This window comes from Corvus brachyrhynchos, unplaced genomic scaffold, assembly GCF_000691975.1.
Source record: "Corvus brachyrhynchos isolate BGI_N302 unplaced genomic scaffold, ASM69197v1 scaffold56, whole genome shotgun sequence".
Lineage (NCBI taxonomy): Eukaryota > Metazoa > Chordata > Aves > Passeriformes > Corvidae > Corvus > Corvus brachyrhynchos.
Window position 1 is genome coordinate 2,252,742 of NW_008238664.1, and position 18,136 is coordinate 2,270,877.

At 45.0% G+C, this 18,136-nt stretch overlaps 1 protein-coding gene and 1 long non-coding RNA gene across 4 annotated transcripts in view; one reads left to right on the top strand and one right to left on the bottom strand.

The window, feature by feature from the left end:
• SYN3 (synapsin III) overlaps positions 1-18,136 on the bottom strand; it is a 190,346-nt gene that overhangs the window by 71,702 nt on the left and 100,508 nt on the right. The gene's annotated exons all lie outside the window — the stretch shown is intronic.
• Positions 624-17,460, top strand: LOC108447541. 2 transcript variants are annotated; one of them, XR_001863152.1, is made up of 5 exons: positions 624-904; positions 11,678-11,814; positions 14,532-14,708; positions 14,807-15,047; positions 15,292-17,460. It is a non-coding gene; the product is annotated as an uncharacterized LOC108447541 (long non-coding RNA). The 2 variants fall into 2 exon arrangements; XR_001863151.1 differs by having other exon boundaries at positions 625-904; positions 14,529-14,708.

An 18,136-nucleotide genomic window follows, 5' to 3' on the forward strand; every position in this document is an offset into this window, starting at 1 on the left:
GGTGGGAAGGCAAGGGCTCTGCTGACCAGGGTGGAGGCTATTTAAGCTGGCATTGCAGCCCCTGAGTGCTGCAATGAGCCACAACCAATTTGCAAAAGGGAATGAACACTTGCAACTGCACCTGGACTTTGAATATAAAGCGCTGCAGCATGGTAGAAACTGAAAATCCATGTCCTTGTCATTCCATATCAAGTACACAAGTCTTCTGATTCTGTACTTTCAGCAGGCAGCCTCTCATTTACAAAACACATAATATCTACTCTACTGCTGTGAAAACAAATCTGTTGATGTTTCTGAAACAGTTAGATATGATATCTTGCTGAATGCCATGATCTCAAAAGGGGTTTTAGTCATTCTGCTCTTAGAACTTTGTTTAAATCCTATGTACTAGAGAAGATCTAAGTTCATCCATTGAACAGAAGGACAAAGCAAAGTATGTTTATTTTTTTAATTGCTGGAATTCTGTGACAGGAATCCTGTGAAACAAATGATCTACATTGCATGGCTCAGAGGAAAGATATTAAAACTTCAGTGTCAACCCTTGTACGGGCACTATCCATGGGCAATTCCTGGCTTTGCGACTACAGTAGTATTTGAATGTAGTTTTTGCACTCAAACAATACATTTACAGTCATCTTCATTTGTAGCCTACCAGTCCCTGCTGACCTACAACCTTCTCAACTGAAAATGTCTTGTTTTAACTAATAGTCAGCCACAAGCTCAATTAAGCCAGACTGAATCTTGCATATAGACAGATTTTCTTGCAATAAGTGGTTTATTTGATTTGGCTTCCTTTGTTTTTTTTGTACAGGAAAAATTATGAAGCATGAACATCTCTCATCATCTTTATAATCTACAAACCCTTCTGGATGGGCTTACTAGCACATCCCTGGAGAGACAGCAGGTATGTGTGGGAGCTGGAGTATGTCTGAGATGGTGGCTGACAACCTGTTGTCAGATTTTTTTCAGAAGCAAAGTTCAGCAACCCTTCTGATGGGGAAGCCTTTTAGTACTGGAATTTTTAAAATAATTTTTGATTGGAAAATAAAAAGAATGTAAGAAAAATAGTATTTTAAAACTTTTTTGTTTTCTCTGCCCTCTCTTATCTTTCTGCTCCTTGTTTACAACTTGGAAGGAAAGGAACCAGATTCTTTCACCCTGTGAAAGGTTTAAAACAGGTTAAAGCACCAGCTTAGGATTTTTTCTTTAGTAATAACCAACAAACAAAGCTAAATCCTTTTGCAAAATAACAAATTTAATCGGACAGGCAGCTTTGCACCAGCTTCCGCCAATCTGCTGCCCAGTGCAGAGGCACAGGAACTGAGGGGCCACAGCTGCTCTCCAGGGAGGTTGGGAACATGCAGCAAAGTGTGTGACTGTCCCACTGGTGCTCAGCTTTGGGAAACTATTAGAGGAATGCGTAGTTCAACAAGCCTCTACACACATGCCTCTGTCTTTTCCCTTGAGATAAGATTCTGTGTTACGAATTCTCAGGGCTTCCCCTGTTTTTCTGAGCAGAGGAATCCTGCCTTAACCCAGCAAATGATGAAAGGGGCCCATAACACGGGACACAGGCAGGCCTTGTCACCTGAGGCACCTGGCAATACATTATGGAAGAGTTTTATAAAGCAGGGAGCTGCCACTCTTGGCACAGCTGTCCCTGCAGACAGCAGCTCCTGCAGCCCCATCCATGCGAAGTTCAGATTACCTGAGCTGGGTTTAACAGCAGTGTGGGCTACTCAGAGCCCAGAGCAGGCTCCAGCCCTGTGCAGTTCCCGGGCTGAGGATGCTTGCTAACAGCTTGTCTGTGAACTCCACAGCCCCGGTTATCAGCACGCGCTCCAGGCAGGTTACAGCGAGTTCGAGCTTGCCTGCGTGACCCAGGGGCTGGCCTCTGATTACACTGCCACTGTATGCTCAGCTCCACACCCCCTCCTGTACTGGCTCCTTTGACAGATCGCTTCATACACACTGCACATTTCTGAAAAGAGGGAACAATCCCCCACTCCACTCAGAGGCTAATGGAGAAAAGTCTTGTTCAAATACAAGTGCACAAAATGCTACAAAGTAATCTTCTTGAAAATGGTTGGGAGTAATTTTGTTCTTTGCTGCAGAACTTTTTCTAACTCTTCATTTATATAAATACTTGCAACAATGGCTAATTGTCAGGAAAATGTAAGCTATTTCTTAGCAGGATTCTTGTCTGCCCATTTCTACATTCCAAACTTCTGTCTTTATAGCTGAGGTCTTGACTAAATTATATAGCTCAGTACTGAGCTAGGCACTACCTCTCCAGAATAAGCCTGTTGGGACTGACAAGCATTCTTGTTAAAAGCCTGAAATAAAATAATCTGTTCCAAATGACTTACTCTTGGCTCTGGCAACTATTTGTGTGTATATATGCCCCAAGTTATGTGAATGTGGAAGTAATAGATCACAGAGAGCTCATAGTGTTGGATATGATACTCACACAATAAGCCTATGGCCATGACATCACTGCCCTTGTTCTGGGCTCCAGCAATGGTGCAGCCAAAAAAAGCTGAGCACAACTCATTGTTGCTCTCAGCTGCTAAGGCTGTATTTTGACTCTGAGTCATACTCAGCATGCAGGGGTGACACATTCCCCCATTAGTGTTACTAATTCCCTGGTTTGAGGAGGGAATAGTGCCTGCTCTAAGAAAACAGGGAAGGGGTGGAGAAGCGTTGAACTCACAAACTCACTAGCATCCCTTCGCCTTTCTGAGTTCATTTGTCTGGGGCACAGATATGGCAGTAGGATCTTAAATTGTTATAAACAGAGGACTGCCCTGAGGCTTATATAGGACAACTCCTATTTTTTAGTGAATCCTAATGAGAGGCTCAGGCTGACTGCAAGGTACAAGAAACTAACTTGGACACTGTGTTTTCCTTCCTGTTTTGTTGGCTGACCAGAAGGAGGCCCAGAGGGATGGAGAGCTATAGGGACAGAATTGCTCTACTAGCCTCAGCTGGAGAGAAAAGAGCTGAAAAAGCCTAGAGGTGGCCCTAATACTGATCAACAGATGCTAGCACATATGGGAGGATTTGTGTAAGAAAACAACATCACCATTATCCTGATAAAAATGAGGATAATGAGGATGACCAAGTGTGAAAAGCTGGGACTAGCTACGCCATAGTAGATGACCACCCTTAGATTCATGTAATGGTTTGCAGTCTTGGCTGATAAAAATATAGCAAACTAGAGGACCAGGAAAGTCTGTTGAAGACGTTGTCTTTGAGCAACAAAAAGCCAGGACCCAGTGAGGATTAGGAGCGCTTAACTGCAGGTGGTGGGAGATGCTTAGCTGGAGCCACTTAAGAGGAGCTGCTAAAGGAGTTAGAATAGCTGCAAGAAGCAGCAACCCACAGGGACTGGTCAGGGGTTCCTACCCTATCTCAGCTCCAGCTTGAGGAAGACTTTGCTACTCAGCAGGTGTGTGGCAGTCCCCTTGAACTGTCAGCTGTGAGTGGAGTGTTTCCAGAGCAGGGGAGCAATGGTCTGCTCTAGCAGCTGTGCCAGCAAGCAAAGAGAAAGGGCTTTGGCAAGTATCATTTTGGGAGCTGGTGGATGCCTGTTATTTTGTTTATGTTCCTTTGTCCTTTTCTTCTTTATTTCCAGAACAGTGGTGTTCTGCTAAGCCATTTATGATTTGTGAGCAAGGAAGTAGGGCTCTCTGAACACTCAGTTAATTTATTTTTCTCAGGTTGGAAGTTGGAACACAAAATTCTGTTTATTAATGAAATTGAACTGCCCTTGCTGCTGTCAATCATTCTGGCAGGAAGGGTACAATTATTCCTTCCTTAATTTTTTATTCTTCCCTTCTCGTATAATTGAGGCAGGAGTGAGGAAAGCTGCTTATTGCGTGTGCTTGAGCTCTTTGCAGACTTAAGGAGCCTCTAGTGAAAGTCTGCATGAGGAGCCATTGGGAGGTTGGTATCACAAAACTGGGGTTTCAGTTTATATACAGGAAAAACAAAAAGGGCCTGAGCCCTTGGCAGCCTGGCAGCTTTTAGACCTCCCCTAAGGAGAGTCTGAATTCTTGACTGCATCGGAGACGTGCTCACCATGTGTGGTTGCGGTATGGAAAGGTGTGTAGAAACTGGATATAAAATACCTCATATGAGTGGCAGCATGGGTCTAAACCCAACAGCCTGACCTTCTAAGGTCAAACATGCCCAGGCAAGACCCTGGGTAAATACCCAACAAGTGAAGGACATGCCAGCACTGTTGCCTGCACTGTGGTTCCCTGTGCTAGCCAGAGGAATGAGGTGGGTGTGCCCCCACACTGCCATGTCTCTCTAGGACACTGCCAAGGTATTCTAAGTTCCGCCTGGGAGGCCTAGGAGAGGAAATAAGTGCCTTTGGTTATGTCCCCACTCTAAGTGGGGCCAGAGGTACACTCTGATGATGCCATAAGCATTGCACAGAGCCTTTGGGAAGGCCTTTTACAGCTGGCCCACAGCCACCTGTGAAACAGCTTCTGTTCTGATGGCCATTCTGGCAACTGCACTTTCAGAGCAGTATGAACAGCACCAGCAGTATGAAAATATTTGTTACATTTGAAGCCTTTGGAGTCCAAGACTGCTTCTTACTCTTGTGTTGCTCAGAACAGCCTGGAATGATGTCTAACATTCCAGACTGCTCTCAAGCCTGAGAGACTCTTTCAGCAGTAGTCAGGACTGGCAGAAGCCAACTGAATCTGGCAGTGAGAATGCAACAGACTGGCCTGAGGCTGTCCATACATCCCTGACGGAGTGAGCTGCAGGGAAAGGATTCTTTGGGGAGACAGGTTCAGATCTTGTGATACCTGCTCACTAACACAGGGTGGGAAGAGGCTGTCTCCAACCTAAGAACAGCAGTCCCCTTGCAGGTAACTCTCTGTGATCACAAAGACACCTTTGTCTATTCTGCCATCACCCCCCTGGTATGCGTACCTAGACTCAGTGCTATCTGCCCCCCATGAAAGCTGACTCCCACATGGTGCTTTTTTCACAGGGACTCGATCTATTCCCATGTTTCTCTATCTTTGCTGGAGCAAAGTGTTTCCTAAAGTCTAGCCCAAACAACCTTCACCATTATGAGCCTTTTCACCTTGATGCTCTTCTTGGATCCCCTTAAGTAAGATTATGAGGTGCTCAACCTACTACATCTTTGATTTTCTGAATTCCCTCTTCAGAATGGTGTATTCTGCTCATTTCCCACAAAGAGGAAGGCTCCATGCATAAGATGCTGCAGAGAGACTTTGCCCCCACCCAAAGTCTTGTTTTTCAGAGTGACGCACACCCAAAGTCTTGTTTTTCAGAGTGACGCACACCCCGCTCTGCTATTACTTAATAAGAAGTGAAGTCACTGCTTTCCTCCCCTTCAAACTGCTCCACCCTCAGTCAGGAGGTCTGCTTCTCCACCCTTTGGCAAAACAGCTGTTTGGGGGTGGAGGTGAGTTTAGGGGTGGTGTTGACCAGCCTCTCATCTGGGGAGAAAAAAACCAACCAGTCTAGTCCTGCCAAAGGGCTGCTTTAGAGCTGGGAACAGCCCTGACAGCCTTCCCTGCTTCTGTGTTTGTGTGTGTTTCATGGGAGCACAAGTTAATAAGATTATTTATGTCAGTCTGTGGGGCTCTTCTTTATCTGTCTTTTTCCTCATTCCAGAAGAAAGTTTTCACTAGAACTGCCACCATGCTACTTTGGCAGATAGGAAGAGGCAGAGAAGTTGCTGTGTGTAGTGGTGTGATGCGGGACTAAATTCTCTGCTCAGGCCTTGCTCACAAGTGGTGGGAAGAATGACAGTCCCTAGGAGTTTGGTGCAGCAGCATGATTTTGCCTTACCTCTGTCAGTGTGAGCTCAAGTAGCCCAGAAGCTGCCCTAAATATACTCCAGCATCCAGCAGTCCCTTAGGGACCATCTGCCAACTAAGCATGCCTGGTACACAATGTGGTGCAGCCACTCTTCCTTCCCAACCTTGACATGCCCTTCCTGGCATGCTGGTGGCTATTCTGGCTGCTCACCAGTGACTTTACTGTGATGGAGAAACCACAGGCAAGGGAGGGAGGCCTGGATTACATTCTCTGTCCTTGGAAGAAAGAGTGTTGACAACTGGGGCCTCAGAATCATGGGGAAGGCTTTTAGGGAATGCATTTGCTCCAAGAGGTGTTATGTCACTCCAGAACCTCTGTGTTTAAAAGGGGAAGGCTGCAAATGTTCGCTCAGAAAAGAAATTGTATCGTGCAAGGAAGCACAAAAAATGTGAAGGAAACTTGTCACAGTAGGGGAGGCAAATATTTCAACTGGTTCATGAACAGGGTGACAACTGGAAGGGACTTCTCCCATAAAAAGGACAAACAGATGGTGAGGGACAGAATGCAAAAGCAGAAGGTCTGGCAAGTGAGGAGGCAGCTGGTAGGTCCGGTGGTCAGGATGGCCAGCTGTCCTGAGTTTGGAGGACTGGACCTTCACCTGCTGTAGAGCAAATGTAGTTTTGTTCCAGATTTGTTGGGACCAGTGGAGGAGTTCTCTGTGTATGTAACTACTTTTCTGATGTCTCCTGCATCAGCCAGTCTGTACCAGCTCATGGCTTCTGTTCTACTGTGCTACGGCAATTTATACTCCAGTCTGTTTTCCCTGCTCCTCAGGCATTTCCTGGCTGAAGCAGCCGTTAGCTCTGCTGCACTCATTCAGATGCTTTATGATTATTTACTCCTAAATAATCAACTCAAAAGCAGCAAAGAGAGAAACTAGGGGTCCCACGAATTTTTTTTTTTTTTTTTTATATAGAGGTAGCACCTCACTCCAGTATTAACATCCCCATCGTGCCAGGTGCTACACAAAAATGGAACAAAGTCTGTCTCCCAGAGGGACAGTGATTTTCAGATTAGCTGAGACAGACAGAGCGCAAAGACGCAATGAGCTAATACTGGTTAATTCCAGCGGTCTAGGGCTTCAGCTTTGCATTGTTACACAGCTCACATTCCTGGGTCAGAGAAACCATATTTTTGGGAAGGTTCAGTGGAAATGGTTTTGGGACTGTACCAAAGCCCTCCCAGGATTCCAGTTTTCTTAGTCTCAGCCTCAAAGGAATTTACAGCTGGCTGGGGCAGAACTGGAAGTCCCCACAGGAAGAATTTTGTTGATACTCAGTCTTTGGAGGACAGTGAGCTTCTCTGTGAAAGGCAACACATATATCTGTCCATGCCCACAGCACCACACCCACTACTCCTCCAAAACAGATAGAGTTTCAAGGGCACACATGACCAGGTCCATCTGTTCAGGGATTATTAGGACAACCTGTAGATGGGGTGTATGTGGGGGAGGTTCCCCCCATTCATTCCTTCACTTTTAGCAGGACTTACCTCTGTCTGAAAGTCAAACAAACTGCCAACACCTCTGAAAAACTAAGGGACCTTCAGCAGCCAGCAGAGCTCCCAGGAAAGCAGCTCATGAGGTCTGTTTTATGTGCAGACTTACTGCTTCCTGCCAGCCAGAACAGGGTGCTACAGGCAGTCTTGTCCACGATACCCTAGTCAGTCTTTTATATCTGGTCCAACACAAAACCAGAGGTGTCTGTCTAATTAATAATGTAAATCTGGCCTCTGTCAGCTCAAGGAACACTACTTTTCTATCCTTGAGAGACATAATAACTACTTTTTTTCTCCTCCGAATCAGCTTCTCAGGATTCCTCACCCGACTCTAAGACTTTTTAAATCAATCAGCTGAAAATAAGGTCAGTGACTTGATTTCCAGGCCCTGAACTAAATTTTCTTACAGAGCAGAGCAGAGCCGAGCCAGCATCTCTTCCAGATGCCTTCAGGGTCCATATGCCCTTTTATTGTCCACAGTCACACACCTCCATCACTCAGAGCATACATTCTGTGCCTGCAGAGCATCCTCTACAGATTTGTATGTGAAGAGGAGGGGCAATCAGGACAGGGAATCCAGGAAAAATTTTGGGGAAGAAAAAGAGCCACCTGTTGCTCATGTTTCTGGGAAAATTTGGTTGAGACAGGAGGAGTCATCCCTACCCTTTTACCTTTCTTTTGTACCCTGTGGTGCCTCTGGACATCAGACTCATCACAAACTGTATAGCAAACTTCATGGTCGATAAAGCGTTGACATCAATTCACCACAGGAGTGTAAAGCAGGTAAGACTCAGAGTTCCATGAAGGTGATATCTGCAGTCCGAATGCCACATGCTGCCAGCTCCTTCACTCCTGTCATGGCCCATTTATTGCCACTATGTTCATTTTAAACCCTCTCTAACATGTACTCGATGCCCTTTGGCAGGGACTCACCCTGCCTGTTATGTATCAGTACAGTGTTTGGGACAGTGTGGTTTTGGTTTTTCTAACAAAGAGCAGCGCCAAAAAAAAATGAAAGCATATCAGTCATAGTCTGCAAAGGAAAGGCAGTGTCCATGGGACATCTTTGGTGGTTACCATAAAATTTTAAGGAGTAAGTCATTCCCCTCATATACTTTTAAAAAAACCTCATAAACTTGGTATGCTAAGAACTTCTAATATGAATAGATCTCCCTTATTTGGAAAAAAAGCAAATTATGCTTCCAGTTTCATGATCCCACTTCATTTTTTGATATTTGACCTGCAGATTAGAGGTTTTCACGTCATCTGTCAGCCCACAGAGAGTATCCCAAGGTTCAGTGTGTGTGAGAGAGATAGGAAAGGAACATTAGGAACAGGCCAACCACAAATAGCTAAAATTAGCTATGAGAACTGGAGTGCTGAGGTCTCTGAGGAGCACTAGTCAAAGGAAGAAAATGGTTGTTTGCTAAACTCCCACTTATTCTACTGCCTCTGAAGACTCCTGGCTTGCATCCCTGCCCAGACATCCTACATAGCTATTTAAGAGGATTTCCCCCGCCCCTTCCCCCTCCAATGGCCATAACTTTCCTCTTTTGCAACTGCAGTACAGAGTGATATGGGATTCCTGCTCCAGCAGCAAGATTCTGACTGGAAACAGGAAACAGGGGGGCTCCGCAGACCTCGGCCTCTGTGACAACACGGACGTCACACCCACGTGCAGACAGGGATGCTTCTCACATATGGCAATGATCAGCAGCTCCCCTTTTTCCTCCCCTTCCTTCTTCCCCAGCAGGGCTTACAAAGCCCTAGAGGGGCCATATATCGAGTTAGAAGCAGTCTTTAGGAAGCATGGCTGTGTGAGGCCTCAGTTATGATGGAACATGATTTCTTGCATAATTCTTTCAGATTCTCTGAGGCCAGTAAATTTGAGACTGTAAATCTTCATGTGACCAGAGCATATGGCCTTAGAATAAGACATGGAGTGAATTACAAAGGGACAGCCCATCTTCTACAGAATCTGATTAAGGGAATCCTTTGAGAACTATCTCTTACATGCAGCCAGAGACATGGCTTTAAAAGCTGCCCTCCCTCCTTCTTCCCAGAAATGCCGGATGGAATAAACTGGTTTTTTTTGGCAGCACCAGGTTCTCCTATTTTCTCCTTCCTATTTTCAAAAGCCTTTTCTCAAAATAAGACCAAAGGACTATGACTGCCTAATCCTTCAGATTATAATTTCAGGGAAAAAAGAATAAAAATATTGTTAAAAGTAATTGCATTGATACTTGTGGAAACACCTTAAGGGACTTGGAGACCCTTTCTAAGATAAGGAGGTAGGTTCTGGAGGAGCAGGAGGAGGAAGAAATGCTCTTGCATTCACTAAGAGTGAGTATTGGTTTTCTCCAGCCAGCTCTTGGTAGTGCTATTGTTTACATTCATACACAGATTATGCTATGTCAGCCTCTCCAGGCTAAATTGCCATTATATGTGATGTTCAAAGGTGAAGTTCTATTCTGGATGGGAAAATCAATTTCAAATGAAGTAAAAAATTCCCTTCTCAGCTTGCTCCCTCTCTTTTCATGAGGCAGACTGTGCTCTTCTTGATGATCATGCTTCTTTGGCACAAAAATAACTTTATGTAAATATCAATGGGAGAAGGTTTTCTCCAGAAAAAGCTCATTCAATCTCAAAACTGGGAGGGAGAATTGAAATGCCTTCAGCTGTCCTGTGAGGAAAGGGAGACCAGATGGGTGCCTTCTGTCCTAGCTGCACGAAGGATTTGTTGACATTGAGCAAACATCCACCCCTGCCTTCCCATTCCACTCACTGGTCTTGTGGTGGTTCTGCTGAACATGAACTGAGGGAAAAGGAAGCAAGATTTTGGTTAAAAAATGCTGTGCTGTAATCTAGGGAACATAAAGACACGGCTTAAACCAAAGCACATAAAATGCTTGTCTATCTACTCTCTTTTGTACTGTCAGGTGCTGGGGAAAGTCTGCTGGATAGTCATATCTCTGTTGGTAGAAACTGCTGTTGCTCAGCCCTGTGTTTATTGTTTTCCATTAATTATCCCATGATTAAAACTGTAGATTCCTCCCATGCATTGCATAACTTTGAGAGCACTTTCCTCACGGACCTCAGCTAGGTGTCTAGGGAGAACCCTTCTGCCTCCCTGGCTTGTGTGGTGAGAGTTCAATCTCTTCTTGCAGCTACCTTGGACAGGAGAGGAGAGCAGGCAGAGGGAGAGAAAGAGGAGAGGGAGAGAAGAGGAGAGGGAGAAGACAGAATGTGCTGTGCTAAGCTACTATTGGACACCTGCTCCTGCTAGAAGTGTTCAGTACCTCTTCAACCTCTTGCGAAGAAGCACTGCTTTGGAGCAGTCCAGGATCCCACAGTAGGGCACTTGGGATAATGCCAAACACCTGGTCAACACTCTGTGTGAGATTTGGTGGCACAGCTACTAAGAGCAAAACTACAGAGAGGTGTTTTCTTGCTCATAGCACATGGTCAAGCTTTGGTACCTTCATAGTTCAACTCCTGGTATGTAATCTGCACGTACAGACTACGCCTTCCTGGGTCCTGCCAGCTCTGGGTAGTTCTCACTGAAACACCCCTCAGAAGCACACAGAAAGGCACAGCTAAGGGATAGAGGCTGTCAGATGAAAGGAAAGGGGAAGAGAGGCTGTGGATTGTTACCTCTGTCTTCAGTGGAGAAAGAATACTATTTTCACACATCTGTGCTAAATCAAACGCTAATTTTTTTCACTCCTGACATTAATACATTAGGTGTGGAACTCACACTACTGACCTGAAAAGTTCCTTTGAGGAATGCGTTACTCTTCACTTGGGAAGAGCAAGACAATAAACAAGTAAAAGTCCTCGCCTTAGACTGCAGATCTACCATCCCCTCATTTTTTGTCTCACACCGTATGCCAAGATTTATGGAGAAAAATTCCAAAGGAGTGAGGAAACTGAAGCGCTGCCTTTTGCTCTAGAGAAGAAAGAGATCTGTCCTTGAAATCTTGCATCGGAAATTCCCCGGCTTCTCCTGGCTGGGACTGTGAGTCTGAGGGAAGGGCATGATGTAAGTGAGCAGTCAGCTACTGTTTAGAATACAGCATTGATTTGGGAACACAGGAAGAAAAGCATTGAAAAAGTCAGTTTGGATTTATAAAAAAATCCTATGCCGAGGCAACAACCCCTGTTGGGATTTCCACACAGAGGAACTGCTTCTCACTTTTGACATCGTGTGCTGGCATGCATGACAGGAATCACTGAGTTCATTCCCTGCTGGGACACTCTCCTTGTCATTAGAGACTGTCCTTGTAACTAATACCTTAATTTGCAGTTTCAGGTGAGAGACTGGTAACACCTGCACTATGAGAATGAAGACACTGGCTAATTCTTACAGCAAGCTTCTGAAGGCTGTGCAGGGAGAAGCAACTCAAGACAGCAACTTTTCCTGCACTCACACTTGTTCTGCAGGTAAAGAAAAGACCCTTCTTTCACACCTGACAGCCCAATACTACCTCTAGGCTCATTAAAGAAACAAAAAGAGGGAATGCCAGGGGGCTGGGATTCCAACATGCTTTAAAACCAGTGACACATAAAAAGAGGGAATGCCAGCCCCCTGGTGCTGCTCTTTCTGCTTTTCACAAGTACGGAGATTTCAGGGGATTCCAACATGCTTTAAAACCAGTGACACATCCTAGGGACTGGCATATGGAGGGACTGCAGCTCTGATAGCCTCAGGATGGTCTAAGAGATACAGGATTACTGCCTCCAGCCTGGGATCTTCCTCTACCTCCCTATACTCACACAGGGTTGTGGAGGCAGCTGTATCCTGACAGTGCCCTCTGATGAGAAGGAGAGAAAGGTTATGCTGGGAGATGAGGAAGCAGGCTCAGTTCATGACTTCAGAAGGCTGGTGAGAGGCAGAGAGATGAAGGAAGAAGGATCTAATTGCTCAACATGCAAAAAAGGCTATGTCTTCAGGTCAATCAGCTCCCCTTCCGAGTGAGGCTGTATTCAGCTCTACTGCTCCTCTGTGGCCAATTAGCACTGTGAAAAGCCAGGCCAGGTCTTCAGAGAAAACCAGTGGTCAGCCACCCTCAGTAAAAAAAAATTGGAAAAGATGAAAATGAAATTCTAGACTCTGCCAGGGAGACTGAAAAGCACCAAGATAGTCCCTCACCCCTGCCAAGCAGAGCAAACCTCATCACAGGGAGGGCAACCAGTTGTGAGCAGAGAGACATGCCAGTCTGCCAGGCTCTCTGCTAAACGTCAGGGAGCTGCTTGCAACCCCACAAATACACACAAATACACAACCCCACAAATATACAGCAGCCACAATGGCCAGTACTCAGATGCAAACCCTCTCTCACAGGTAGAGACATTTCCTGTGCAGTTCCACCTTGGAGGAGGAACTACAAGATTCTGATTACAGTGAGAGATAGAGAATGTGTAAGTGCTGTCCCGCACTTGAATTTGAGCAGGACATTAAAGCTAAAGTGAGAGAAGGCAATGAAATCTCTGACAACCACATTAACTGTTAGGCTCTTGTCTCATCAAAAGGAAGACTTGCCCCATAGCTGCTCAAGGAGCTGATGCAGGGAGCAGATGTTACTGCTTTTCTGTGTCTACCCCTTCTTCCTCAAACTCCCCTCAAAGGCGTTTACAGAGATATTGTCTTCTTCAAATTACGCGGATAAAAACGTCAAACCTCGATTGCAGCCATGAATCTGCTCATGAACTCTGCTGGCTGCAATGCCACAGAGCTGCCTTAAAGCTCTCTTAAAAATGTGAGGCATTCCAGTCATTTTAATTACTGTGCATTGCATAAGCCAGAAACCACTTCATACAAAGGAACAACAGAAAAGTGATTTTCAATTGCTCTCACTCTCTTCTGTATTTACTGCAGCCTCCAAAGCTCTGGGAACACCAGCTCTTATTACCATTTGAAGCACTTCATCTAGTTGAAATCTCTTTGTTCAGTCACTTAATGCTATTGATGCAGTTTAGAAGGGTTTAAAAAAGAAAATCAAAACTTCAATTTGGAAATGGCTACACCAGCAGGAAAGCAAAACAAGAGAAATGGAAAGACTTATTTTAAACAAAAATGAGAGAAAATTAATTGCTTGGAATGAGGCATAGGCAGGTAGAACCAAGCAAATCACGTCGTGTCCTTCCCTCCCAGATTCTGTCAGACCATCTAATCACAGCCCCCTGTTTTGAACCCTGCATGGTACTGAGCCCTTTGGCCCTGGTCCAGAAATGCACTTAAGCTTATATTTAACTTTGTGTATGTAAATGGTTCTGTTGACTTCAGTAGAGCATCTTGTGTGCTTAAAGTTGAACATGTGCCTTAGTGTTTTGCTGGATTTGGGCCAAAGAGCACAGTCATGTGCAGAAAACATTTTCAGCTTGATAAGGCTGTTAAAAGATATTTCCTGGTTACTCTTCTGCAGCTGATGCCACATCACAGCCTGACTGGAGGATCCCCACACTACTGTGAGGGTGATTTCATATTCCACAACCCTTTATAATGTAATATTCCTGGAAACACATGGTGCCTACAGTCTGCTCCAGGCTTGGTGCTCTCAGTGGGCACAATCTGTAAAGGATCCTTGAGGACTGAACACAGTATAGAAATGTTAGAGCTGATGAAGATTTAATGGTGTACCTCCAACGAAAAGCTTGGGAATGGGATGGAGTGTTACCTATGTCTGGCTTGCAGACAGGAAGGTGACATAATTCCTTTGCAACCTCACAGAAAGAGATCAAATGAATTTTTTTGGTACGTATTTATAGAATCAAAGACACTTTTGAAGAAGGAGTCTTCTCATTTTAAATAGCATGTAGAGTTCACTGATACAATGGTGGAATTAATAGGATCTAAAACTGGAGTGTTACCAACCACTACATGGGACATTTGTCAGGGTATTTTTCTCTGGTGGTAGTGGGGTCTCTCTCTCTCTCTCTCTCTCTCTCTCTCTCTCTCTCTCTCTCTCTCTCTCTCTCTCTCTCTCTCTCTCTCTCTCTCTCTCTCTCTCTCTCTCTCTCTCTCTCTCTCTCTCTCTCTCTCTCTCTCTCTCTCTCTCTCTCTCTCTCTCTCTCTCTCTCTCTCTCTCTCTCTCTCTCTCTCTCTCTCTCTCTCTCTCTCTCACCCCTCCACCCTGGTGTGTGGTTTTATTTGCCAGCAGTTGCTGTAGTTTGATGAAGCCCTTCTGTACTGAAGCAGCCGGCATCCCTCACAGTGAAATGTGATCAGAAGGCAAGTGAACATGCCTTTAGTTCATATCTCAGTCTCTGCCCCTGGTTCCAGGATGGTCTTGTGGAAGAAAAATGATGATGTTAACGTACTCCTGATATAAACTAATGTGAGTATCTGTGAAAGCAGAAGGTAGTTCTCGTTCCTGAAATTTAAATAAGACACCCAGCTGAACATGTTTCCTTTTCCAAATAATCGGTTCTTTAGGTTTTGCAAAGGAGCTGGCTCCATCTGCGAAGGTCGGAACCATCTCTTGCAGTGCACTGCCCCCTAGCACTGCCGCGCACATTCCTGCAGGACGCAGAGGAGGAGGACACTTTTCCCGGTCAACAACACCTGCGGGACATGGCTTTCCCTGGGAATTTTCACACCAACTATTGACCCAGCCCGGTCATGCTTGGCTTGCGGGATCCGACAAGATCACAGCATGAAGTTATATGGCTGCTCGGTAAGGCAGAGAGATCCTTAATTGTATTCAGCAGTGTGTTTCTTGATGGAGGACGGGAATAGCATAGATTTCTTTATTTGGTGACATTAACCAAATGTGAACCCGAATTTTCTCATATGAAGATCGAGGTCTCTATTTTCTCGTTCTTTCAATGCTACCTTTTTTATGGCCATATAAGGCTTAAAGTTTTATCTGAGCAAAGGAGCGGAATGATAGTTTTTACTTTATTTTTTTCCCTTTGCAGTTTCTCCCATGCAGACAGAGCATAGAACAGGAATTCAAAGAGAAGTCTCCTTTCAGTTCCTTCATTGACTTTCTCTGTTGCTCTGACATGATTATCAATATTTTCTCATATAAATAAACACTCAGAATTCTTGCCTGGCTCTTTCAGAGCTCACTTTGCTGGCAGATCTTAAAGGGGAGAGGGTAATATTGAATATGTAATGGATATTATCAGAGGATAACATAGAATATCTCTATTTACAGATGATAAAATGAGTGTATAAGCAGGTTAAACTATTTAACAAAGGCCTTGAGCAGGCCACTGGCCAGACTGAACTTTCCTGAGTATGACTTACCTGTACTTTACAAAAATAACGCACTCTGGTTTCTGTGCGTAAAGTTTACTCTTCAAGTGGCAAATAAATATTGTTCTTATTGTACATCATCCAGTCCTGGTTGGAAAAACTGCATCCCTACTACTGTAGAGAAGTTCATCTCTTTGAAAAAGAATATCTAAGTGTAAAAAAAGCAGGTGAATCAGCTAAGCCGTGACCAAACACAGGCGTTACTACTCCGGGCAATGATAATACAAGCACTAAAATAATTTCTGGATCACCTCCCAAACAGCGGTATAGAAGATAGTGGTAAGCCTTGCCATACAGACAACCTGCACCCCATCCCTTCCAAAGAGATGTGCCCAGCCCTTGGATCAAGCTGTGTCACTCCTTTCCATCTGATTACTTCTCTGGATTATATCCGAAAAGTGAACTAGTTCCTGCAACCAGCACAAACTTGGTGTCATTTTAACAAGCTTGGTCTACCTCACTGTAAACAAGCTACTTCCATACCGTGCAGGGCCCTGTGGAACTTCAGTAATTTGTAGGCCCCTTCTCCTCCCATTTCAGAAATCAAGAAGATTTGTTTTTCAGTCTCCTCTGAATGTGTCCTGCATCTGTGTATCATAGACACTCAGCATTTACACAGCACCCAACAGCTTAAAAGCTTATTACAAAGCATTTAGCTTGTTAGTCCTCGGAACACACAGGAAAGGTGCTATTATAGGAATGAAGAAACATACTCAGGGGAGTTACTTTGGCCAGAGAGCGAAGGGAGGTGGTGCAGGAGCTGTGATTATAATCTAGTTGTGTGTGGGCCAAACTCTCCCTTATTTACACCAATGTCAGATTCTGGCAGAATTTCACTTTTCTCAGATATTGATCTGAGATGTTGATAGGCCAGGTCTACCATGATGTTGGTGGGTATCAAACGTTTTACAACAACAAACAAAAAATGAGTGTCAGACACACCTCGTTTTTATTCCGTGTTACTCTGCTGAGGTCAGTGGAGTTGTTCTGTGTGAGAACACCCAGTGAGACTGAAACGACAGTCCACCCAACCTGATGGATCCAGCTTCACTTGCAGTACCTTGAGCAGACAGTCCAAGTACCTAAAAGATGTTTTACATAGGGGGTTCCTCGTATTGCAATTTGGGCCCAGCGATTGAGACACTGACATATCTAAACTGAACGACCTGTTTAATACCCTGTCTCATACACATTTACAGGACCCGTTAGCACCTCAACACCATCCGATTTTTTCAGTGTGTTCACTAACACACATTCCTGAGCAGCTCCCATCACTATTATCCTATGACACAGTGAGGCAAAGCTGTCACACAGGTTGTCTGTGTCACGGCGAGGATAGGAACTTGTGTTTTCCTCTGCTGGCATTGTAACCTTGATCCCTACTGACAACACCCATCTTGAAGCTTTTGCCTACCGATGCTCCAAATAAAAGCCTGTGCTTCCATAAGACAGGAGATTTTAATTTTATATGGATGGTATGATTAAAGAAAAGGTGTAGGCAGGCTGTGCTTCACCCAGATGGAGCAGAATTGTAAATCTAAAGACTTAGCTGACTATATAGAAATTTAGGACAGCTGGTCCCTGGCCTTTAATACCAGCATAATTTATAACTAGATGTGCTTAAGTCTTGTAAACCCAGTGGAAAGTACTCTGACATTATATACACTGGCTTGATACTGTGATTAATCACCCCTCAGTCCCCTTTGGAGGATAATAAGGCTGTCTGTATCATGCAGCTGGCAATCTCCTTCCTTACAGTCCCAGCTCTTCTATAACATTTACATTTCTACAGCCGATAGAAATTTATGGCTCTGAAAGGGGATAAAGGAAAACAAAACAAACAGGACATTTCTATAAATTCCACTAAAGCTGCTCTGCTAAAATATACTTTGAGATTAAATGTTGGGAGTGCCGGGGTTGGATACAAAACTGCTCTTTCCAGCTTGGTTTTAGCAGTTTATGACCCCTTTCTGACTGAAAGGTCAGAGAAGGGGAATTGCTGGGTGATGGAGAAGGAGCATTCGAGCAGGATTAAAAACATCCAGGGCAAAATCCTGGTTTACAGTTCAGATAGGTCTTGTCCTTCTTTTCCCCCATCCTCTTTCTACTGCCTGTTGGAAGCGCTAAAGAAGCAGCACACCGCACTTGTGCATTTTCTGATCGCTGTCTGAAAGCTCTTTGGAATAAAGTGCCATCGCCTCCAGTTTAAAATCAGTTTGCACACAGCGCAGATGGATCGAAGGGAAACAGCCCAAGATTTCCAAGCGAACCGCAAGCCCCGCGTACGTTTTCCAGGTGCCCTGAGTAGCGGCGCGGGGCGGCGGAGGCTGTGACAGCCTGGGGCGGACACTCGGCGGTACAAGGGAGCTACAGCTGGCACGGAGCGAGGTTTACCCCGTCCCGCGGCACCGGGCGCGGATCGGATCGGAGCGGGCCAGGGCCGGGACAAGAGCCAGAGCCGGGGCCAGAGCCAGGGCCTGAGCCGGGGCCGGGGCCGTGCCC